Source organism: Mirounga leonina, unplaced genomic scaffold, assembly GCF_011800145.1.
Source record: "Mirounga leonina isolate KUSES-001 unplaced genomic scaffold, KU_Mleo_1.0 Mir_99, whole genome shotgun sequence".
Taxonomy (NCBI): domain Eukaryota; kingdom Metazoa; phylum Chordata; class Mammalia; order Carnivora; family Phocidae; genus Mirounga; species Mirounga leonina.
This window is the reverse complement of record NW_023270971.1, coordinates 7,160,793-7,183,624: the sequence shown is the minus strand read 5'-3', so window position 1 is coordinate 7,183,624 and position 22,832 is coordinate 7,160,793. Positions and strand designations below refer to the sequence as shown.

The 22,832-nt window shown below is 44.6% G+C and overlaps 1 protein-coding gene across 4 annotated transcripts in view; it reads right to left on the bottom strand.

Moving 5' to 3' along the window:
• The window catches only part of LOC118006814 (ras GTPase-activating protein-binding protein 1), a 31,980-nt gene extending 23,018 nt beyond the window's left edge, over nt 1-8,962 (bottom strand). Inside the window, exon 1 of one of the 4 annotated variants that reach the window (XM_034999615.1) lies at nt 8,861-8,962. The gene's annotated coding sequence lies outside the window, so the exon portion shown is untranslated. Of the gene's footprint in view, nt 1-495; nt 704-8,128; nt 8,181-8,206; nt 8,493-8,860 lie in introns of those variants that run through there. The other 3 variants (XM_034999616.1, XM_034999617.1, XM_034999618.1) reach the window with 3 other exon arrangements.
• Nucleotides 8,963-22,832: the final 13,870 nt, after the last annotated feature.

Sequence of the window (22,832 nt, the reverse complement as noted above, 5' to 3'; positions counted from 1 at the left end):
CTCCCTGCTCAGCGGGAAGCCTGCTTCTCCCTCTCCCCCTACTTGTGTTCCCTCTCTCACTGTGTCTCTCTCTGTCAAAGAAATAAAATCTTTAAAAAAAAAAAAAAAGATTTTATTTCTTTGACAGAGAGAGACAGAGCCAGAGAGGGAACACAGGCAGGGAGAGTGGGAGAGAGAGAAGCAGGCTTCCTGTGGAGCAGAGAGCCCGATGTGGGGCTTGATCCCAGGACCCTGGGACCATGACCTGAGCAGAAGGCAGAGGCAGACACTTAACAACTGAGCCACCCAGGCGCCCCTAGAAGTAGTTTTCTTTCATTCAACATTCGCACACAAAGATTAGAATTTTATACAAGCAAAAATGGATTTCTGATGATCCATTTGTCAGGTTTTTCAGAAGTTAGATTAAGATAACAGACACAACACTGTTTCTTTAATGACTAAGAAAAGGCCCAAGAGAAAATTAACCTAAGGTGTTACAAATGAGAAAGTACTTGCCTGAGAGGGAGGTGACTGGAAAGGCCCATAGGGAAACTGGGAGAGGGGGTTGGAGAGGGAGAGGGGTTAGAGAACTGTATGTAAAGCTGACCCTTAAATACCATCCCCTAACTTAGGGGCAGACACCCATCACACCCACAGTTGAAAATCCATATAACTTTTGACTCCCCAAAAACTTAATACCCTACTGCTGACCAGAAGCCTTACCAGTGACAGTCAAAAGATACATATTTTGTATATGTATTATATACTGTATTCTTACAATAAAGCTAGAGAAATGAAAATATTAAGAAAATCATAAAGAGACAACACATTTCCAGCACCATTCTGTATTATTTAAAAAAAAAAAGATCCAGGAGCACCTGGGTGGCTCAGTCATTAAGCATCTGCCTTCGACTCAGGTCATCAGGCTCCCTGCTTGGCAGGACGCCTGCTTCTCCCTCTCCCACTCCCCCTGCTTGTATTCCCTCTCTCGCTGTGTCTCTCTCTGTCAAATAAATAAAATCTTAAAAAAAAAAAAAAAAAATCCATGTACAAGTGGACCCAGAGTTCAAACTCCTCTTGTTCAAGGGTCAACTGTTTCTCAGGGTAATGATTATAAATATACAATAGACTTTTCAAGGTGAATCCTTATATTCTATAATTGCATCATTTGTAAATTATGCCTCCAAAATTCTATATAAAAAATGCTTTCAGGGGTGCTTGGGTGGCTCAGTCGGTTAAGCATCCAACTCTTGATTTTGGCTCAGGTCATGATCTCAGAGTCGTGAGATCAAGGTCGGCATCAGGCTCCCCACTCAGTGCGGGGTCGCTTGAGATTCTCTCCCTCTGCCCTTCCCCTCCCCCTGCTTGCAAGTGCCTGTGCGCACTCTCCCTAAATAAATAAAATTAAAAAAAGAAAAAGAAATCCTTAAGGAGGGAAAGATACTAAACATTACCTTCAGTTTACCAGTTTTCATTGAACCATCCAAGTCTAAGGCAAATCTAAAACTGAGTGCTCTAGTTTAGAACAGTGAGAAAGTATTTGAGATGCAATAAAAAGAACCCCCCCCAAATTTTCTTTAACCAATTCTCACTGTGAAAAATTCTCCCACATCATTCACTTGCTATGCTCCTGGGGTAGTAACAATCTGTGCCCCCAGTTCTCTCATCTATAAAACTGAAATAACTTAAGAATTGTCTATTAAATAGCAAGCACTGAATGTCAGCTGTTATTACTATTAGTATAATTATTAACTAACTCTAAAGAAAGCATTTCCACATTCCACCCTTCTCTGTCCCCAGAAGACTATTTAAGTACTCTGCTAGCAGTACTAAAATATAGGATTCCTGTAAGAATTTGTGTACAGAGTACCTTGGATTATAGACGCCCAAGCACTTAATGTAACACTAATTTTTCAGAGAACTTCTAGGTTGACCTTATTTTTTTTAAGATTTTATTTATTTGACTGAGAAGAGAGAGAGCGCACAAGCAGGCGGAGAGGTAGGCAGAGGGAGAGAAGCAGGCTCCCTGCTGAGCAGGGAGCCCGATGGAGGGCTTGATCCCAGGACCCTGGGATCATGACCTGAGCCGAAGGCAGAAGCTTAACCGACTGAGCCACCCAGGTGCCCCATTTGGTTACTTTCTCAGAACTTTCAGGGCTAAGGTCTAAGAGCTAAGCATTCTCCTAAAAAGTTCTTAGTTTCACCTTCAAATTGGTCTTAAATATCTATTTACTTTCCTTTTTGAAAGGGTTGTATCAGAATACTTTATTCAAGTTTTCCAACTTTAGGAAAGAATTCACTTTTGGCTTGTAATACTATCATTTTTCCAACAGTACCATTTTGTGTTGGCATTCAGATCCCTCCGAGCAAACAATGAAAGCGTGATTAAGGTACAGTACAGAAAAAAAAAAATTTGCGGCAACAATGATTAGTTGCCTACATGGAATGAAAAGTGTAATTCTCATCCTTTTCTTACCTATTTTTTGAAAAGCACATAACATCATCAATAAATATTCTAAAAAACATTCAATGGAAATGTCAACGATCTCTCACAGATGAACACAATCACTGATTTTTTTTTCAGATTTCTGAAATACTCAAATTTCAAAATGTCTACTTAATCCCAAGTTACTAGACTGCATGACAACTTTAAAGAAATTTCCATCAATAATTTTGCTGAAGTTCACGAAGAATGTTAAATGGGCTTCCTATAACTGAGTCTAAAAAGCTGTGAGCATTTATGTTCCAAGAGCAGGGAAGCATGAAGGGCAACCATAATCCACCTGAATTAATAGTAGAGCTTACTCTGGCAAAATCAATGATCTCGGGGTCACAGGATCCAGCCTGGAGTCGGTCTCCCACTAAGTGCGGTCTCCCACTAAGTGCAGAGTCTGCTTGAGATTCTTTGTCCCTCTCCTTCTGCCACTCCCTTGCACTTGCATATGCTCTAAATAAATAAATCCTTAAAAATAAATTTTAGGGGGGGCGCCTGGGTGGCTCAGTCGTTAACCGTCTGCCTTCGGCTCAGGTCGTGATCCCAGGGTCCTGGGATCGAGCCCCACATCGGGCTCCCTGCACCGCAGGGAAGCCTGCTTCTCCCTTTCCCACTTCCCCCACTTGTGTTCCTGCTCTCGCTATGTCTCTCTCTGTCAAATAAATAAAATCTTTAAAAAAAATAAAAAAATAAAAATAAAAATAAATTTTAGGGGTGCCTGGGTGGCTCAGTCATTAAGCGTCTGCCTTTGGCTCAGATCATGATCCCAGGGTCTTGGGATCGAGCCCCGCATCGGGATCCCCGTTGAGCGGGAAGCCTGCTTCTCCCTCTGCCTCTCCCCCTGCTTCTGTTCCCTCTCTCACTGTCTGTCAAAAAATAAATAAAATCTTAAAAAAAAAAAAAAATTAAAAAGATAAAATCTATCACTTCTCACGGAAAATTCCCCGAAGTATTAAAATACCAGTCAATATATGGGCCGCCTGGGTGACTCAGTTGGTTAAGCATCTGCCTTCAGCTCAGGTCATGATTTCAGGGTCCTGATACTATGGCTCCCTGCTCAATGGGGAGCCTGATTCTCCCTCTCCTCCCAGCTAGGGCTCTCTGTCTCTCTCTTGCAAATAAATAAATAAAATCTTATAAAGTATACATTATCAGTCAGTATCAAACACTGGCAAGGAAGTTGGGAAAAGAGGACCTGTGAAACTGAAGGGAGTGTCAACTGCTCCCACCACAGTGAAGAACAATTCTGCAGTTATCTAATAAAATCCAAAATGTTCCAATGAATCTAGCAATTCCCTTCTAGATTTATACACAGCAACTCACCCATGTACATAAGACATAAACTGAGAAATTAACTGCTACCTTATATCTAAAATCTAAAACAACCTATGTGTCTGTCAAACAGGAGATGGACTAAGTTGCACTTTATGCATATCATTCAAACCTGTATCTAAGATAATTATATGAGGCACTTAAAAAGATTAAAAAGCTGTACTATTTGTAATTATGTCAGGTTAACTGGAGTGAATTAGGACTGTCCCTGGGAAACCAAGACATAAAGTCATCCTATTTATAGCAGTCAAAGTCAGCATGAAATAGATCTCAAAAACAATATTAAAATGAAAAGTCAGTTGCTGAATATGTACTGTATGTTCTTCAACATGTTTAGAAGTGTTTTTAGTATACATAAAAACATCAGATATTGCCATTTATTTTTAAAATAGTCTAGGTGTAAAAACAAATAGATCCACGGAACAGAATAGTTATGAAATATACCACACATAAATGGACAACTGGGATTTTCAACATTAAGTGCAGATAATTCAACAGAAAAAGGATACTCTGGTCAACAAATGGTGGAACAATTACACATCCATATATAGGGAAGAAAATGAACCTCACTTCATATATCACATATTAAAATTTAACTCAATGCGGTGCCTGGGTGGCTCAGTTGACTGTCTGACTTCAGCTCAGGTCATAATCTCAGGGTCCTGGGATTGAGCCCCAAGAGTCTGGGAGTCAGGCTCTCTGCTCAGCAGGGAGTCTGCTTGTCCCTCTGTCCTTCCCCCTTGCCTATGCACTCGCTTGTATCACCATCACTGTTCAATCTATTTTCTAAACTATTCACATTTACCACCTGTCACTTCCCTTCAAAATTCTTTGTGGTAGCTCCTTGGAGAAACAGTTGACTCTAGGGCTGGGAAAGGCAAAATACAAGGTGAGCCTTAAATGCCCGATAAAGAAAATGCTTAAAAAGAAAAAAAAACAAAAACGGGGGACCATTAAAAGGACACAAGGGCCAAAAATGGAACTGTGTGAGCAATAAAATAAGTAAAAAAGCAAAGTAAGTTAGATAACACTGGATTACAACCCAAAGAATAAAAATTCCATGCCTCCATATATAGATGAGCCAGTACTGAGCAAGCTCAGAGAATCCACATAGGCTATACTCGAGGCACAGCCTAAAAAAGCCTGAAAAGTAGTCACACTCATATACCTTCCAAATTCTGAATCTTTCGAACTTTTTTGAATAAGGAAATAGCTAGCAAATAATGGTCTACAGTCCCCTAGTAGATACACAAACTTTACAAAATAATTTAGACAACTATTTGGGTTTCAGAGCTTCAGTTCTCTTTATAAACAAAAACACTAGAACATAAAAGAGCTATACAAATACACAATGATGCCGTTACATAGCCACTTAAATTAACAGCCACCAAGGATGACATCCCTACAAAGTAGAAGTCTGTCCCATCTAGGAAGCCCCTTTCTCTGAACCATCTCTAACATTTACTTTAAAGATTTTATTTGACAGAGAGAGAGAGAGACAGCGAGAGAGAGGGAACACAGCAGGGGGAGTGGGAGAGGGAGAAGCAGGCTTCCCGCTGAGCAGGGAGCCTGATGCGGGGCTCGATCCCAGGACCCTGGGATCATGACCTGAGCCGAAGGCAGACGCTTAACAACTGAGCCACCCAGGCGCCCCTAAAATTTACTTTAATAATTATTAAATACCTGGGGCACCTGGGTGGCTCAGTTAAGCGGCTGACTCTCCGGTTTGGGCTCAGGTCCTGATCTCAGGATTGTGAGATCAAGCCTAAATGGGGCTCCACTCACTGTGGAGTCTCCTTGCGACTCTCTCCTCTGCCCCTCCCCCCACCTCACTCGCACTCTCTAAAACAAATAAATCTCTAAAAAATAATTATTAAATAACTGAAACACAGCAAGCTGAACAGCTAACAATATTACATGATTGACTGCCAGAGGACAAAAGCAGAAATCTATCAAAGTCATCTAAAGACATTTATTAAGGCCACAACCTGTGAAATTTTTTGATTTTCTGTTTTATAAAGCCCCCTCTTCATGTGCAGATTATTCCTAGCTCTTTACCATTATCACCTGGCTTGCAATTCAGCTTTCCCCACCAAGGACAAACAGGGTGTCCAAAAATGCTTAAATAAAAAAAGGAAAAAGCTGATTTTTGAGATTTAAAAACATATAAACCTAATTAACACCAGTGTGATCACCAACTACAAGTGAGATTACAACTGCTGAGTCTAAATTTAACTCCACTGCTGGAAGGACAGTGTTGCAACTAAAGGTTTTTCCCACTAGCTGTTAACTTGAGGGGGGGGGGGTCAGTGCACACTTTTTCAACCCACCTACTCCAACAATTCTCTCCCTTTGCAAATGAACATATAATGCATATCTGAATTCTAAAATATCATTTAAAAAAATCTAATTACAAAATGTTGAAAGATCAAAGAGGTAATTGTATTAAACTGCAAAAAAAAACTGGTTTGTCACAAATTCAGGCTTTATATTAAATTTCATCCTTTAACATTGCCCCATCCATTCTAAGAACCATACACAATTCACAAACCTATAAAAACTTTAACCTTTACCTTTTACTTTCAAGGCAAAGTACTAAAATAGTGAAAATTACAAGAAAAAAGAACTACTGCGAAATAGGTCAGCAAGAAACATTACCAACTCTTCTGATGCACCCTTAGCAGACTGTCAGTTGAGAACAGCAAAGAACAAAGAACTGCCTACTTTTCTACCCGTTAGAAGTACAAAAACTTAGAAAGGATTTAACAATAACAAAAGTAATCTGACTTGGCTGGGCAGAAGAAAGGCACACCAGTCTTACATTATTACAATCTGCTTCATTTGTTCTTAATAAATGCATGCACAAGAGATACGCCAGGCTACCAATTGTAAAATACCAGTTTTCATATTCCTACCCAACGGATAACCATTCGCCTGAGGGAAAGAACAGGCTAAGAAATATTTGAAAGGGAATCAAAATCCTCAATGCACAAGAAAATTTCATTCTGATACATTTTACTCCGGGGAATAACACCATTAGGTGGAATGCCAAGTTTAAATGTTGTCACTATGTTTTAAAATTTTAAACCTAAAATGCGAATTCAGTAAGGTAACGCCATCTAAATAAACTAGAATTGCTATATGAAGGCACGTTCTAAGTAAAACAGTGTTATATTCTAAAGCAATCAGTTATTTATGGCAACACCAACTGAAGAACTTGGGCCATACAATATTTTGATCCTTTATCTATTGCTACTTTGTTAAGAAACATGGCAAGTACTGGGTAAATGGAAACACAAATATTAAGCTTCCTTGTAGTTTTTTAATTTACTTGCAAGGATGGAAATTTTGTATTCCCTCTGACTGCAATAACTTCTTAAAAGACTAAAGGCTGTAATAGAAGGTTGAAAGCCATTCCAAGCAAAATTCAGAAGAGCTAGTGCCAAAACTTACTAGTTTTATCTCAAGTAGAGACATTTGTGATGTCAAGTAATGGTCTGGACCTGCAACGATTTTCTAAAGCAAGGGAGCATACTGGCTTTTAAAAATCGCAAATATATGCTCGTCTTCGAAGGTATCTTCCACATACATAGGAGCCTAACAGTAAACGCGAAACAAGTGAACTGAATGTAGAGAGGCTTTCATCCACAGAAGATCCCGACTGCCCTAAGGGCAAGATTTCCAACACACCTCAATCACCCGTAATTCACCTAGCATAAGCTCCAGAGGTTAAATTTATATTGTAACTGGGCACCATCCTTTCCATTCTCACTTCACATTTCAACTCACACATGCAGGAGAAATCTGAAACTCATCGCTCTGACCCGCATTTTTCTCCAACTACAAAACGAGGAAGTGAAACTATCTTCCCGAAGGTCTTTCTCAAAAGTCTGCCCCGGTAAAGAAAAGACGAAAAAAGGTTTCAGGGTCTAAGAGCTGAGCCTAAAACTCGCGGCTGCCAGGAATTTCCCACCATCGCGCTCTTGAGTATTAAATCGGAGGAGGAACACCGTCCACATTCGTTTGCACTTATTCGCCTTTTCTCTACTTTTCCGAAAGCTCTGAAGGCGGCACATCCATCAGCTTTCCGTGCGAACACTCGTAGAAAGGAAGCCCAAAGCCCTTGGTGTCCTTTGTCACAATCCCACTTCCAAGCCGCGTCTCCCTGGAAGCCGACAAGTGGCTCAAGCACAAATACCGCCGCACTCCGCCCAGCAGCTGGCCTCTCCGGGCTGAGGCCGCAGGGCGCTGGCACAAGGACGGAAACAGGCTGGGGGCCTAGCAGTCACACGGCCTGGGTTCCACCCGATACCTGTCCCTTACCGTCGGCGTGCCTGTGACCACATCTCTGCACCTCTGGGCGTCCGAATCCACTGCAAAAAGGAAAATCGCCGTACCTACCTCACCGGACCGTTGTGGGAGTACCGGAGAGCCACACAAGTCGCTCAGCACAGTGCCTGGCACACAGCGAGGGCTCAGAAAAAACAGTAATTATTACTTCCACTCATTACCCGTGCCTTCGCTGCTCCCCCTTTACTCCCTGTAAATCCCGGGAGCAGCACTTCTGCTTCCCGAGCCAAAACCTCCTCGGGTTTTCGTGTCGCCCCCGCCGCTAAATAAAAGCCTCCTCCGGTCCGGGCCACGCTGGAGCCTCTCGCCCGGGCAGAAAAGGCTCTGCGGGCGCGCGGGGGGCGGGGAGGGAGACGGGCGGGAAAGGCCGGCGAGCGGGCCGCGCGGGGCCCCGGGTTCCCGAGATCGCCCTGGGGCCCGGGCGGCGGCCGCGGCTCGCTCTCCCCCCGCGCGGCCGTTGGGCGTGGCACGCGCACGCGGCGGACGCGGCCACGGCCACGCGCGCCGGCCGGTGGGAGCGCGGCGAGAGGGGGCGGGGAAACTCCACGCGCCCGTGCGCCCGCCTGCGGCCGTTGGGGGGGGGGGGGTAGGGTACACGCCTCGCGCGGTGGCCACTGCCGCCGCCGCTGCGACTTCTCTGTCTCACAAGCGTCCCAGCTCGTCTTCGTCCCTGGGCCGCCCCGCCCCGCCCACACCCCGGCGTACCTGCGCGGCTGAGCGGGAGAGGAACAAGCTTTGCTCCACAGTACGGCAGAAGGCAAAACCACCTCACGCAACTGCGTCCGCACACACGCGTGCTCCGTCGCCGGTCTATATAACTGCGACTCAGCCTAACATGTTGCGGCCAGGTCGAGCAGGCTGGTGACCAATCCCGACTGCGTCCTCTGGGCTCTTCGAGCAGCAATTGGGTACTGACTCAGGATGAAGGCGTGGCTCTTGATTGGCTTTGACTCATGCCTATGAGACTGTGAGGATCTCGTTTCCCTAGTAACGGATTGGCACTGAGATAGACCAATGACTTAAAGGTACGTCGGAAAAGAAGGTGGGAACTTCTTTGACCGATACCCATAGCAGCCAATAAATGCGTGGGGCCGCTCCCATTCGTTAAAATGTGTTCCCTTGGGCGGAGATCCTTTTTCCATACAGGAGCGGTTGCTCCACAAGGTGGGGCCCGTGTACTTTGGGGAAGTAAACCCCAAGCAACTAGGGGGTGGGCGCCAGGGAGGCCAAGGGAGCCCCTGGCCAATCGCAAAGCGGGAAAGATCTGATTGACGCGGGGGTTGGACTGCGCCAAGGAGACCGAGCCCCAGGGCCGCCGTGCCCTCTGGGGAGGTTCAGAGGCTCTTCTGTCCCTGGCTTCCGTCCTCTTTACTTTTTTTCCCTCACTTGTTGGGTCTAGCCCCTGAGGCCCCTCTCCCGCCTTTTCTGCACTGTTTAATACCAGGGAAACCAACTGGGAAAGTTCCCGTTGTTTAGTTTTTTTTTTTTTTTTCTTCTTCTTATAGCAACTTTTTTATTTCCAGGCGGCCGCCTAAGGGCACTTGCTGGCTCTCACCATTAGCACTATTGTCGGACAACAGTTTAAGAGAAAGCGAGAGGGGAAAGTAGCGCCCGTCGTGTACCTAAGATCGTGTAAAAAGGCCGCACTGAAAAGTGCTGTTGAGTTTGAGAACAGAGATTTCTACCCTGCTGTTCGTGGCAAGTGCTGCAGCGGGCTGGCCGGATGGCCGGCTGGTGGGAGCTCGCAGAGGTCTTCCCCTTCTGTTGCTGCCAAGGAACCGTAGTCTGTAAAGTCTCCACTCTGGTTGGTCCTTAATGCAACATCCTGTGCGTCACCACCATTGCCATTTAGTGTTCCGATAGCTGGGGGTGTGGGCGCTGCTTTCGTGTCGTTATGTCTTTTTTTTTTTAATTTTTATTTATTTGACATAGAAACAGCGAGAGAGGGAACAAAAGCAGGGGGAGTGGGAGAGGGAGAAGCAGGCTTCCCGCGGAGTAGGGAGCCCGATGCGGGGCTCGATTCCAGGACCCTGAGATCATGACCCAAGCCGAAGGCAGACGCTTAACAACTCAGCCACGCAGGCGCCCCGCGTCGTTAGGTCTTTAAAAGGTAGTTTGTCACACTCCTACACGGACACCCCAGAGGTTTCCCGAAGCACTTCAGAGGCTAAGTGGCGCACCAGCCCGGTCCTGTCCACGTCTCTAGGTGTTTTATTGGGCCCTCTGTTGGTCACCATGAGCATTTTGTAAGGAAATACACAGATGCCTCGGTCGGTTCTCATTCCAGGCATGTGATCTCCCGTTAAGTTTTGCAGAGAATTTGGGAATGAAGCACCTGGAGCGTCTCTATTGGGGGAGAAGGGGCGCCGGCAGCAGCCTGTTGGGACCCGGGCGCGTCCCTTCTCATTCCCTGCGCGGGGACTGGCCCGAGACGAGACTCGCGGCCGCCCCCAGGAGCCTGGTGAGAGCGTGCTTCTGGCCCCCCAGGTCCCACTGCCCCATCGGCCCAGCTCATTCAACATTTATGAAACTCCTCTTAAGGGCTGGGATCAGAGATGATCTGGATGCCGGGAGCCCCGCAAAGGCAGGCGTCTGGGACTAAGCGTCTGGGGCTAAAAAGGCATCGGATGGAACTCAACCCAGAGGAGAGAATCCACTGAAGTTTTCTAGAGTAAGGACACCCACACCCACACCCACACCCACACCCAGGATCGGGTCGGCTTTGCTAAGGCATTTGGAGTTTATTCTGACGTCAGAGAAGAGCCCCTGGAAGGGTTCTTAAAGGCTGGACTCAGAGATTTCCTTTAACAAGACGACTTTCGAAATTGAAATGCTAATGAGAGCAGACTTGCAAAACTTTAAAATTTACAGATTGGTAATTTAACCCAAATGGCTTATGATGAGAGTCAGGGCTATTCTTAATCACATTTGGAGCGAATTTTAAGTGATAACTGCTCTTTTTGTGAGGCTATTTGGCAATCACTATTAATATTGTGTATATCACCCAAATCAATAATAGTACCTCGGTATATGGCCACACCTTTTTTTTTTAACAAAGAAGTGTATACCGTCACTTGCAACTGCAGCATTGTCAGCTTTGTTAGAATACTTAAAAAGTGGGGCACCTGGGTGGCTCAGATGGTTAAGCGTCTGCCCTCGGCCCGGGTCCTGATCTCCAGGTCCTGGGATGGAGCCCCATGTCCAGCTCCCAGCTCAGTGGGGAGTTTGCTTCTCCTTCTCCCTCTACCTCTCCCCCTGCTTGTGCTCTGTTTCTCTCTCAAATGAATAAATAAAATCTTTATAAAAAAAATACTTAAAAACTGAAAATGTAATTGCTCATCAACTGGCAAACTGATTAACCAGTGATGTGCATATAATATGGAATACCATGCAGCAGTTTAAAGAAGAATGAGGTAGGGGCGTCTGGGTGGCTCAGTCATTAAGCATCTGCCTTCAGCTCAGGTGGTGATCCCAGAGTCCTGGGATCCACGGGAAGCCTGCTTCTCCCTCTTCCATTCCCCCTGCTTGTGTTCCCTCTCTCGCTGTGTCTCTGTCAAATAAATAAATGAAATCTTCTAAAAAAAAAATAAAAAATAATGAGGTAGAATTATACAGATATGCACGGGTTTCCGTTTGTTATTTGGATTAATTGAAAAATATCAAGTTCAACAAAATATACAGTGAATTCCCATTTAGGTTAAAAAAGCAAGAAACTCCTGATTTCTGTATGTTAAAATCAATATGTAAGTGCATAGGAAGAGTTCTAAATTTAAAACAATAGTTATTCCTCCAAGAGAATCCCCTAGGTTGGGAGTGATTAGGATAATGTATTATTTGAAGTTGTACAATGAGACTGTGTTCATGTACTGTGTTGCGTAACGGGAGGTAGAAAGAAAGGAAGGGGTATTAGATTACCAGAGAGGGAACGTGGACAAGAACCCTCACGTGGCCATTGCTGTCTTCCATGGGAAAGGGCAAGTTGACATTCTGTGGTAGCTTCCCCACTCAGATCATAAAACCCTTAGGCCCCAGGTGCTAGATACGTTGTATATGTTCAGTGAGTAATTTATCACCAATGAATCGTCTGGAGCACTGTTTCTAAGGCAGGGGAGTCAGGGGAGATTTTCCCCCCAGGAGACTTATGGCTTCAGTCACAACTGGGTAGAGGGACTACAGGCATCTAGTGGGCAGAGGCCAGGGAGGCACAGGTGCACAGGAGAGACACCCTCCACCCTCCCCACACCCCTGCCATGCGAAGGATTTTCCAGGCGAAAATTCAGCAGTGCCAAAGCTGAGAGACCCTGATCTGGCTTCCTGGGTCATGTAGGAGAGAGTCCCTAGCCTCCTGCTGATCTTTCTCTCCACTGACAAGCAAAGTCTGCAAACCTCTCCTGTACACTACTTCACCCCCTTCTCTTTCTGCCAATTCTCCCCAAAGCTATGAGAATCAGGGTAGGAAGAAACATGGCCAAGACCCCAGAAAACACAGTTTAGTGGTGGGGGCAGGGGTTGGGGGGCGGGGAATATTAGGTAAGGAATAATCCTAAGAATATCAACTTGATCAGTGTTTTCCAAACATAGCTAATCATTTATGCAGGATGCTTAAAAATACTTGCCTGTGTATGTCTTTAACCATTAAACTCTCACCTGTGAACAAAGATCTAGTGTAATAACATTCATGACAGCACTGCTTGTACTAGAAAGACACAGGAAACGACCCACATATGGAGCTATATGGAACTACTCTTACAGGGGACTGTCATACAACCATAGAGAAAATGAGGCAGATCTATGTGTACAGTTACAGAGCAATCTGCAAAGTGCAGAATCATGGAAAGAGTAAAAAAGGGGGAGCGATGCCATGGGGCAATTATTTCTATTAAGATATACTGTATTGCTCTAGTTATCTCTGCACATTCCTGGATGGTTTTGCTGTGCATGCCCAGGTCATGCCCAGAAGGAGTCAAACTGTTAATGATTGCTAACAAGGAGGTGAACTTGGGCCAGGGTAGGAGAACAGCTTAGTTTTCATTCATCCAAAGTACGTTTTGATACTGATAATTTTTTTTAACATGTGCATGTATTATTTTTCAAAAGAAATTCAATGTTAAGTGTAGATGTTAAGGGTAGGAACTACAAATATGGGGCGCCTGGGTGGCTCAGTCCTGAAGCATCTGCCTTCAGCTCAGGTCATGATCCCAGGGTCCTGGGATCGAGTCCCACATCGGGCTCCCGCTCAGTGGAGAGCCTGCTTCTCCCTCTCCCACTCCCCCGCTTGTGTTCCCTCTCGCTCTCTCTCTCTCTCTCTCTCTCTCTCTCTCTCTCTCTCGCTGTGTCTCTCTCTGTCAAATAAATAAAATCTTTTAAAAAAAGGAACTACAAATATGGAAACTTTGATCTTTAAAAAACAAACAGGATAGGGATTAAGAGTACACTTACCTTAATGAGCACTGAGTAATATATAGATTTGCTGAATCACTATATTGTACACCTGAAACTAATACAACACCGTTGTTAACTACTGCGGAATTAAAATAAAATAGGTGCACCTGGCTGGCTCAGTAGGTAGAACCTGTGACTCTAGATCTCAGGGTTGTGAGTTAGAGCCCCATGTTGAGTGTAAAGACTACTTAAAAATAAAATCTTTAATAAAAATAAAGTAGAATTAAAAAAAATTATCCCTTTAGGTATATGAGGGATTTTGAAAATGAAGCATCAAAGTTTTTTTTTTTTTAAAGATTTTATTTACTTATTTGACAGAGAGAGACACAGTGAGAGAGGGATCACAAGCAGGGGGAGTGGGAGAGGGAGAAGCAGGCTTCCCGGGGAGCAGGGCACCTGATGTGGGGCTCAATCCCAGGACCCTGGGACCATGACCGGAGCGGAAGGTAGACACCCAACGACTGAGCCACCCAGGCGTCCCGAAGCATCAAAGTTTTAATCAGCCTGCCTACCAGACTACTAACATCTTTTCCTTTTGCTCCTTACCATACAAAAATCTAAAGAGACCCTTTACTGGCATAGAAACACGTGCCTAATTGGATTTCTTCTTTTTGGCATTGACTGTCTGCCAACATCACCTTCCTGAAACTCTATGGAATACTGGCCATGAGCCAGGCAACCTTGTGAATATTCTCTATAAAGATGATCTCATTTAATGTTGACAACAACCATATTTCTCATTTCTCAGAAACAGGCTCAGAGAGGGTAAGCAACTAGCCCAAGGTCACACAGCTGGGGCTGGAAACTAGGACTCTCTGACTTCAAGCCCATGTTCATTTACCTATTTGTCAATACTGACCAGGGAAGAAGAATATAGCCCCAAGTGAAAAAAGGGGTTTGGCCTCCTCAGAAATGCCTGAAAGCCTGGAATATACTTTCATGTCCTCAAGCATACCATCAGGTAATGCTACAGAGACAGCTTTCCAGGTGATTTGAGAATTCTGGGATCCATAGCAAATCCTAGTAATCTGCAGGATTTAAAAAATTTTAAAACACATATTACAATAGTACCCATATATAACATAAATCCCCAGAGCATGTAGTTTATTAAAAAGAGCATCTTACAAATTATGTACAGTATGTCATGCATGCTTTAAAAAATACCAAAAACAATATATGCATATGTGTTTATCAGTGTTTGTGAAACCACAGAACAAGGTCTCAAAAGAATGTACAGCAATTGGGGCACCTGGGTGGCTCAGTTGGTTGAGCGTTTGCCCTCGGTTCAGGTCATGATCCCAGGGTCCTGGGATTGAGCCCCAAGTTGAGCTCTCTGCTCAGCGGGGAATCTGCTTCTCCCTCTCCCTCTGCCTGTCTTCCTGGCTTGTGCTCACTCTCTCTCCCAAAAGATAAAATCTTTAAAAAAAATAAAAATAAAATTTAAAAAGTCTGTACAGCAATCTGATAGTAGTTACTTCCTCTGTGGAAGACATGGATAATGGGAGTTTGAAGGAAACTTTCACTTTATCTGGATTGTTTAAAAATTTTTACATTAAACTTTCCATGTAGGGGTGCCTGGGTGGCTCAGTTGGTTAAGCATCTGCCTTCAGCTCAGGTCATGATCCCGGGGTCCTGGGATGGAGCCCCGCATCAGGCTCCCTGCTCAGCGGGGAGCCTGCTTCTCCCTCTGCCTCTGCCTCTCCCCCTGCTCATGCTCCCTCCCTCTCTCCCTCTCAAATAAATAAATAAATAAATAAATCTTTAAAAAAAAAAAAACTTTCCACGTATTATATAATTTAAAAAGTAACTGGGGGGCCACCTGGGTGGCTCAGTCAGTTAAGCATTAGACTCTTGATCTCGGCTCAGGTCATGATTCTCAGGATTGTGAGATCGAGCCCCGTATTGGGCTCCTTGCTCAGTGCAGCGTCTGCTTGAGATTCTCTCTCTCCCTCTCCATCTGTCCCTCCCCCTGCTCTCTCTCTCTCTCTAATAAAATCTTAAAAAAAAAAAAAAGTAACCTGGCATAACCCTAAGAGTGGCTTGTGAGTACTTATTATATACCAGGCCCTGAACTGAACATTTTATGAAAATTGTCTTCTTTCTCACAATAATGCTAATTATTGAGATAGGTCTAATTATTATCTTTATCTTACAGGGAAGGAAACTGAGGTTCGGAGAGGTTTATTGCCTAAAACAGCCAGGAATTGAACACAGGTTTGTGTAGTATCTCTCATTAAACACAGCTTTAAGTCCCTGATGCCTGGAGAAGTCTGACAGAGAATAAAGGAGCCAGAGGACAGCATGACACATGTCCTCTGATCTTTGGCTGCAGTGTTGGGAGCACCCCAAGGAGTCCTGGGTACTGTGGTGGCCCAAAGAGCTCATGCCTTATCTGAAGAGTCCTGAGTAGTCATTTGTGTATATATATATATATATTTTTTTTTTTTAATCGAAGTATAATTGACAGGCAATATTATATTGATTTCAGGTGTACCACCTGGGGCTTCAACAATTCTATACATTAATCAATACTCACCATGAAAAATGTTCTCACCATCTGTCACCATATAACATTATTACAATATTATTGACTGTATTCCCTATGCTGTTCTTTTCATTTTGATGACGTATTGTATTGTTTTCTGACATAGCTGTTTCCCCTCCTTCTAGGTGCCTGGCAGGATTATTCTGTCCTGCGCCCTTATAGACAGGCATGACCACATGCCCTGCTTTGGCCAACACAACGTGAGCAGAAGTGACACATACCTTTTCCAGGAAGAGAAGTCTTTGGAGTTAGTGATTATTTGCTGAGGTCTTCCCTCCCCACACTAGCCCCCGTACTCAATATCATTCCGCTTGGGGAATCTCCCTCAACCTGGGTCGCTGAGCAAAAATCATTTGCACAGAGCCAATCCTCCAAACCGCCCAAACTGCAATGGTCATATGACATAAACAAGAAGGAAATCTGTTGTTTTAAGCCATTGAGGTTTTGTGATGGTTTGTTGCCATAGCATTACCAGGCCTTTCTTGCCAGTTACAGATAAGTTTCTAGATTTTCCAGTGTTTTAGCAGACACTCAAAATCTGGATTAACACTGTTCTTTTTTAACATTTTATTAATGGTATAAAAGTGTTTGGTCCTCACTTTATTTATTTGGGTTTGTTTGTTTGTTTGTTTTGGAGAGAGAGAGCATGCACACGAGTGGGGGCAGGGACAGAGGAAGAGGGAGGATCTCAGGCAGACTCCATGCCCAGCACGGAGCTTGATGTGGGGCTCGATCTCACCGCCCTGAGATCATGACCTGAGCTGAAACCCAGAATGGGTCTTTCAACCGACTGAGCCACCCAGACGCCCTTTGGCTCTCACCTTTAAATATTTTATAATGAAAATATTCTTTCTATGAGGACTATAGTTGGGGCGCCTGGGTGGCTCAGTCGGTTAAGCATCTGCCTTCGGCTCAGGTCATGATCCCCGGGGTCCTGGGATCGAGCCCCGCACCGGGCTCCCTGCTCAGCCAAGAACCTGCTTCTCCCTCTCCCTCTGCTGCCCCCCCTGCTCGTGTGCTGTCAAATAAATAAAATCTTAAAAAAAAAAAAGAACAAGAGGACTATAGTTGGATTTATTCTTTTTTTAAACTATTTGGAATTTTTATTATTCATAAAAATACTTTTCTTTAAAAAATGCTTTGCTTGGTCTTAAAGGAACAACTACATTTACATGTCAGTCTACAAATAGATTTTAAATTGGAGTAAAATATACAGAACGTAAAATTTACCATTTTAACCATTTTTAAGTGTACAATTCTGTGGCATTAAAAGTACATTCACGCTGTTGTGCAACCAAACTCCGTGTTTGTAAATGTCGTCAACTAATCAAAAAATATTTTGAGCGCACTAGGAACTAAATAAAATATGCTTGCAGACCAGCTTCACCCAAGCTGCATCTCCGTCTGGTGCCAGGCTGCCTGGGCGAGGCCTGCACCCCAAGCCCTTGTGCTTTGCAGCCCCCCTCTTCCCTTGCATGGGCTTCTCTGAAGGCCCTTTCAGCTCAGAACCTTTGATCCCGAGCTGAGAGTTCCTTGGCAGATAAAGCAATGAGGCAGCAGCGTGCACCTGCGTTATAACACAACAAACAGCCCCTTGGCGTTCTGGAGGGAGTAGACAACAGCTACAAAGGCCTTTCTTTGCAAAGCTTGACCCAGCATCTACAGAAGGGTCACTCCAGTAGGTGGGGTCCAGGGTAGGGCATACCAGGGAGAAGGCACCACCCCCTTGTCTGTGAGCCTGTCGTCTGCACATGACTACTATCCTCACACCAGCACTCTCAGCCAGAAAGGGCCCATTTCCCAAGCCCACTGGTTTAGTGATAAACTGACTTACCCAAGTTTACAAGGCTACTAAGGAGACTGCTGGGTAGTCTGGAACTCGGAATTCCGGAATTCTGTTTTTAAAAATATTGTTCTCTGTGATTCCTAATACATATTTATTATAGAAAATATGGCAAAGAGAAGTAGAAAAACAGAACTAAAAATCACCTATAATATTGGAATGGGTCAGGGTAGTACACGTAGATCTGAAGATATGAAAACATAGTTAATAAATCTTCTTTGAGAGGCAATCTGACCTATCAAAATTGAAAATGAATAGCTATTCCACAGTAGGAATTTATTCTACGTAAACTTTTAAGCAAAGATCTATGTATACGGACTGTCATTACATCATCATCATTAGCATTAAAAGATTGGAAGCCACATGTATGTCTATAAGTGGGGGACTGTATCAAGAATGTGTCAGGAGCAAGTACCAGAAAGTCTGAGTAGCGGTCGCTGAAATTAAGAGGGGCTTACATTTCTCAGCCAACCAGTCTGCAGGCAAGCTGCAGCTGAACACACAGAACCAGCATCTCTGTGATTCTCTTGGCGTTTCCCTCATGATTGTACTCTAGATATCACGTCAGTATTCTCCACAGCAAGGGGAAAGAAGTGGTATCTGTTCCCCTGAAGAAAGCAAGAGCTTTCCAGAAACATTGTAGCAGACTTCTGCTTCTGACTCACTGGCCAGAGCCACATCATATGGGCACACTTGGCTGCAAGGGAAGATGGGAAAGCAAATATTGAGGGTTCTTAGGGATCTGGCTTCTACAGTAGCAAGAGTAAAAAGGCTGGGAATGAGCACTGGATTAGCCAACCAATGGTTTCTGCCATAGGGCCTGGTTAAATAAATTATGGTACAACTGAATAATATAGCATTAGGTATCATTAAAAAGAATGAGGGGGATATGTACAATTAAAGAATAAGCTCTACAATATTTTGTAAAACAAGGAAAGCAAGGTGCAAAATTCTGTATAGTCGCCTTTTGTTTAAAAAGGGGTAGTCAGGGTAGGAGGGAGACTTTTCCCTGTACACCCTTTTGTGCTATCGAAATTTTTAAAATGGTGTGTACATTGGGAGCCTGTAATCCTGCATGCATTCCAGATAACTTCTATAACACTTGCTGTAGTTCATTTCAGGCTTATTTGTAAGTAAATAACTGGAATTTATGCGGATATTTACATACAGGAACTATAATCCTGCATATTTTCCTCTCTTCATTTGTCATATCTAATGAGTTTCCATAACGCTGCCTCTCATGAAGTTGTGCTCTCTCTCTGCTTCACCTCCCCTCTTCCCCAATTCTCTACCTTTCCTTTTCCTTTAATGCCCCCCACCCCGTATCCCTCTGCAGTGATCTTGCTTTCCCAGTCCCAGTACACAGTTGTGCCCAGTGCTACCAAAATGTTGAGCCTTGCCTTCACTTGACCTAAGGAAATGCCTGGCAGGTGGGAAAAAGGTGTGAAGGGTTAAGGGATGAGCATTTTGCTGGTAGGGGAGGAGCCAGGGCCAGGGAGGCCAGGAGTGATTCCAGCAATTAGAAGAATTCTAATATTTTTTGATGCCCACCCTGTGCCAAATAATGTGCTAGGGAGTTTGCATACAGTATCATATATATTCTTACCAATAATACCACACAATAGGTGTCTTTAAGGAACCCATGTGTCCTGGTTTGCCTGTGACAGTCATGGTATTTGCCTACTGTCCTGGCATCCCCTTTCACTCTCAGAAGGCTTGGATAAAAAATTGTATAGTCACCTTAACTATCCCTGTTCTCTAAGTGAGGGTATTAAGGCTTAGAGAGAGAAAGTAATCTGCCCAAGGTTATACAGCTGGCAAATGATAGGGCTAAAATCCAAACTCTGGTCTGTGTGGCTCTGTATGGTGTATATGGACTGAAATGTTGAGGCCCTAACTTCCAACGTGACTGTGTTTGGAGATGGGCCTTTGAGGAGTTGATAAAGGTTAACTGGGGTCTTAAGAGTGGGGCCCTAATCCAATAGGTTTGGTGCCCTTATAAAAGGAGGAAGAGATAACAGAGCCAGCTCTCTCTGCCATGTGAGGACATAGCAAGAACGCAGCCATCTGCAAGCCAGGAAGAAAAATCTCACCAAGAACCAAATCAGCCAGCACTTTGACCTTGACTTTCCGGCCTCCAGAACTGTGAGAACTGTGAGAAATAAATGTTGTTTAAGCCACCCAGTCTGTGATATTTTGTTATAGCAGCCTGAGCAGACTAAGACAGGCTCTCATTTCCATGCTCCTTCCACTCACCATGCTGGAGGTGGGCCTCCTCATTCAGGGCCAGTCAGTGTGAGTCAGTGACTGGTCCTGGCCTAGATTTATCCCTTCCATTTCCTGTTCCCTGAACCTAGGCCAAGGGTGGATCCATTAGCCTCTTCTCTAAACTGAAGTAGGCAGCTTGTGGTCACTCCCTGTATCAGTGTGGGTCTAATCAGGAGAGAGAAACCACGCCATAACTTGAACAAGCAGTTTAAAGCTTATAATGAGTCTGGGATAATGAGGGATTGGCTAGTAACAAGTAAAGAGAACTCTAAAGAAAATAAAAACAGCAGATACAAGAAGGAGCCACCGCTGGTAGGGCCAAGATAGTAAGAGCATCCAAGGAAGAATCTCCCAACCCCCACGCTAGGCTGGGATCCAGGCCTCAGGGCCCACTGAATGGCAGAGAAGTCGCTATGATGCCATGCTGGTAGATCTTTTTTTTTTTTTTTAATTTTTATTGTTATGTTAATCCCCATACATTACATCATTAGTTTTAGATGTAGTGTTCCATGATTCATTGTTTGTGCATAACACCCAGTGCTCCATGCAGAACGTGCCCTCCTCAATACCCATCACCAGGCTAACCCATCCTCCCACCCCCCTCCCCTCTAGAACCCTCAGTTTGTTTTTCAGAGTCCATCTTCTCTCATGGTTCATCTACCCCTCCGATTTCCCCCGCTTCATTCTTCCCCTCCTGCTACCTTTTTTTTTTCCCTTAACATATATTGCATTATTTGTTTCAGAGGTACAGATCTGAGATTCAACAGTCTTGCACAATTCACAGCACTTACCAGAACACATACCCTCCCCAGTGTCTATCACCCAGTCACCCCATCCCTCCCACCCCACCCCCCACTCCAGCAACCCTCAGTTTGTTTCCTGAGATTAAGAATTCCTCATATCAGTGAGGTCAGATGATACATGTCTTTCTCTGTTTGACTTATTTCACTCAGCATAATACCCTTCAGTTCCATCCACGTCATTGCAAATGGCAAGATCTCATTCCTTTTGATGGCTGTATAATATTCCATTGTATATATATACCACATCTTCTTTATCCATTCATCTGTCAATGGACATCTTGGCTCTTTCCACAGTTTGGCTATTGTGGACACTGCTGCTATAAACATCGGGTGCACGTACCCTTTCGGATCCCTACTTTTGTATCTTTGGGGTAAATACCCAGTAGTCATGCTGGATCTTCCTGGAAATCCACCCTCTGGGCTGAAAAATTTCCCTGTCGGGTGCTGGAAAAAACTATTCACAGAGGCACTTCACTGAAGGCACTCTGCTATGAAAGTGCACAAGGGAGAACAGACAATGGAGGAAGCTGCTGGCTGCTAGGTGCTGCCAGTCCCTGTACACAGCAGGAGCCTGGTGCTGAGGGAGCCATCCTCAGAAGATGGGCATGGGGCCACCGCCCACATGGCAAGGGCCTGGCAAGTGAGCACACTGGAACCAGGAAGGAAAACCTTTCCCCTTCCAGTGTGTCTCCAGAACCTTTACTGACAAGGTTTAATATCCTGCCAGTGGGCAAAGGGAAAAAAAAAAATCTAAAGTGTGCAGATCAGGGCACCTGGGTGGCTCAGTCAGTTAAGCAGTTAAGTGTCCGCCTTTGGCCCAGGTCATGATCCCAGGGTCCTGGGATTGAGTCCCAGTGGGGCTCCCTGCTCAGCGGGGAGTCTGCTTCTCCTTCTCTCTCTGTAGCTCCCCTGGCTTGTGCTCACTCTCTCTCTGTCAAAATCTTTTAAAAAATTAAAGGGTCCGGATCTATTTTCATAGAGCAAACAAAAAGGATGAATTGGGGCACCTGGGTGGCTCAGTCGTTAAGCATCTGCCTTCGGCTCAGGTCAAGATCCCGGGGTCCTGGGATGGAGCCCTGAATCGCATTGGGCTCCCTGCTTGGCGGGAAGCCTGCTTCTCCCTCTCCCACTCCCCCTGCTGGTGTTCCCTCTCTCGCTGTGTCTCGGTCAAATAAAATCTTAAAAAAAAAAAAGGAATTGGAGGTGAGACAATAAATCAGTAATGAGCACACTCTCAAAAAGGTTTCATGTATTAAGACTATAGTTTTCCTCAACCAGGGGTTCCCCCAACCAAGCAGAGGAGGGGTACTAAAAGTATACCTTGAGATTAAGGGGCAGTAAATCTAGGATGAAGCCTAGAAATCCGGGTTGTTAATAAGCTGTCCAAACAGTTCTGTTGATGACAGCTCTCTGAAACTACTAACTCAGACTGGGCCCCTCTGGCAGACTCCTTGGATATTCCAAGAAGAGTGTGCGTCCGTCCCCCCACCCGACCCCCATGCTCCTGTGTATGTAGAGGTGTGTGTGTGTGTGTATGTGTGTGTGTGTGACTGCAATTCCCAGTCCTGGCAAGCCTATTTCTCTGTTAGTGTCCTAGAGCACCTCTGCCTTCACCTGTCTTCACCCATGGCTGTGGATCTCACATCCTCGTCGCTTCATTTCTCCACCTCTTTGTGTCTGCCTCTCAAGCCCACTCTTGTCTTCCCACTTTAGTACTTGCTGTTCCCTCTGCCTCCCTCCTTCCCAAATAGCTCCTCTTCATTATATGAACGTGTA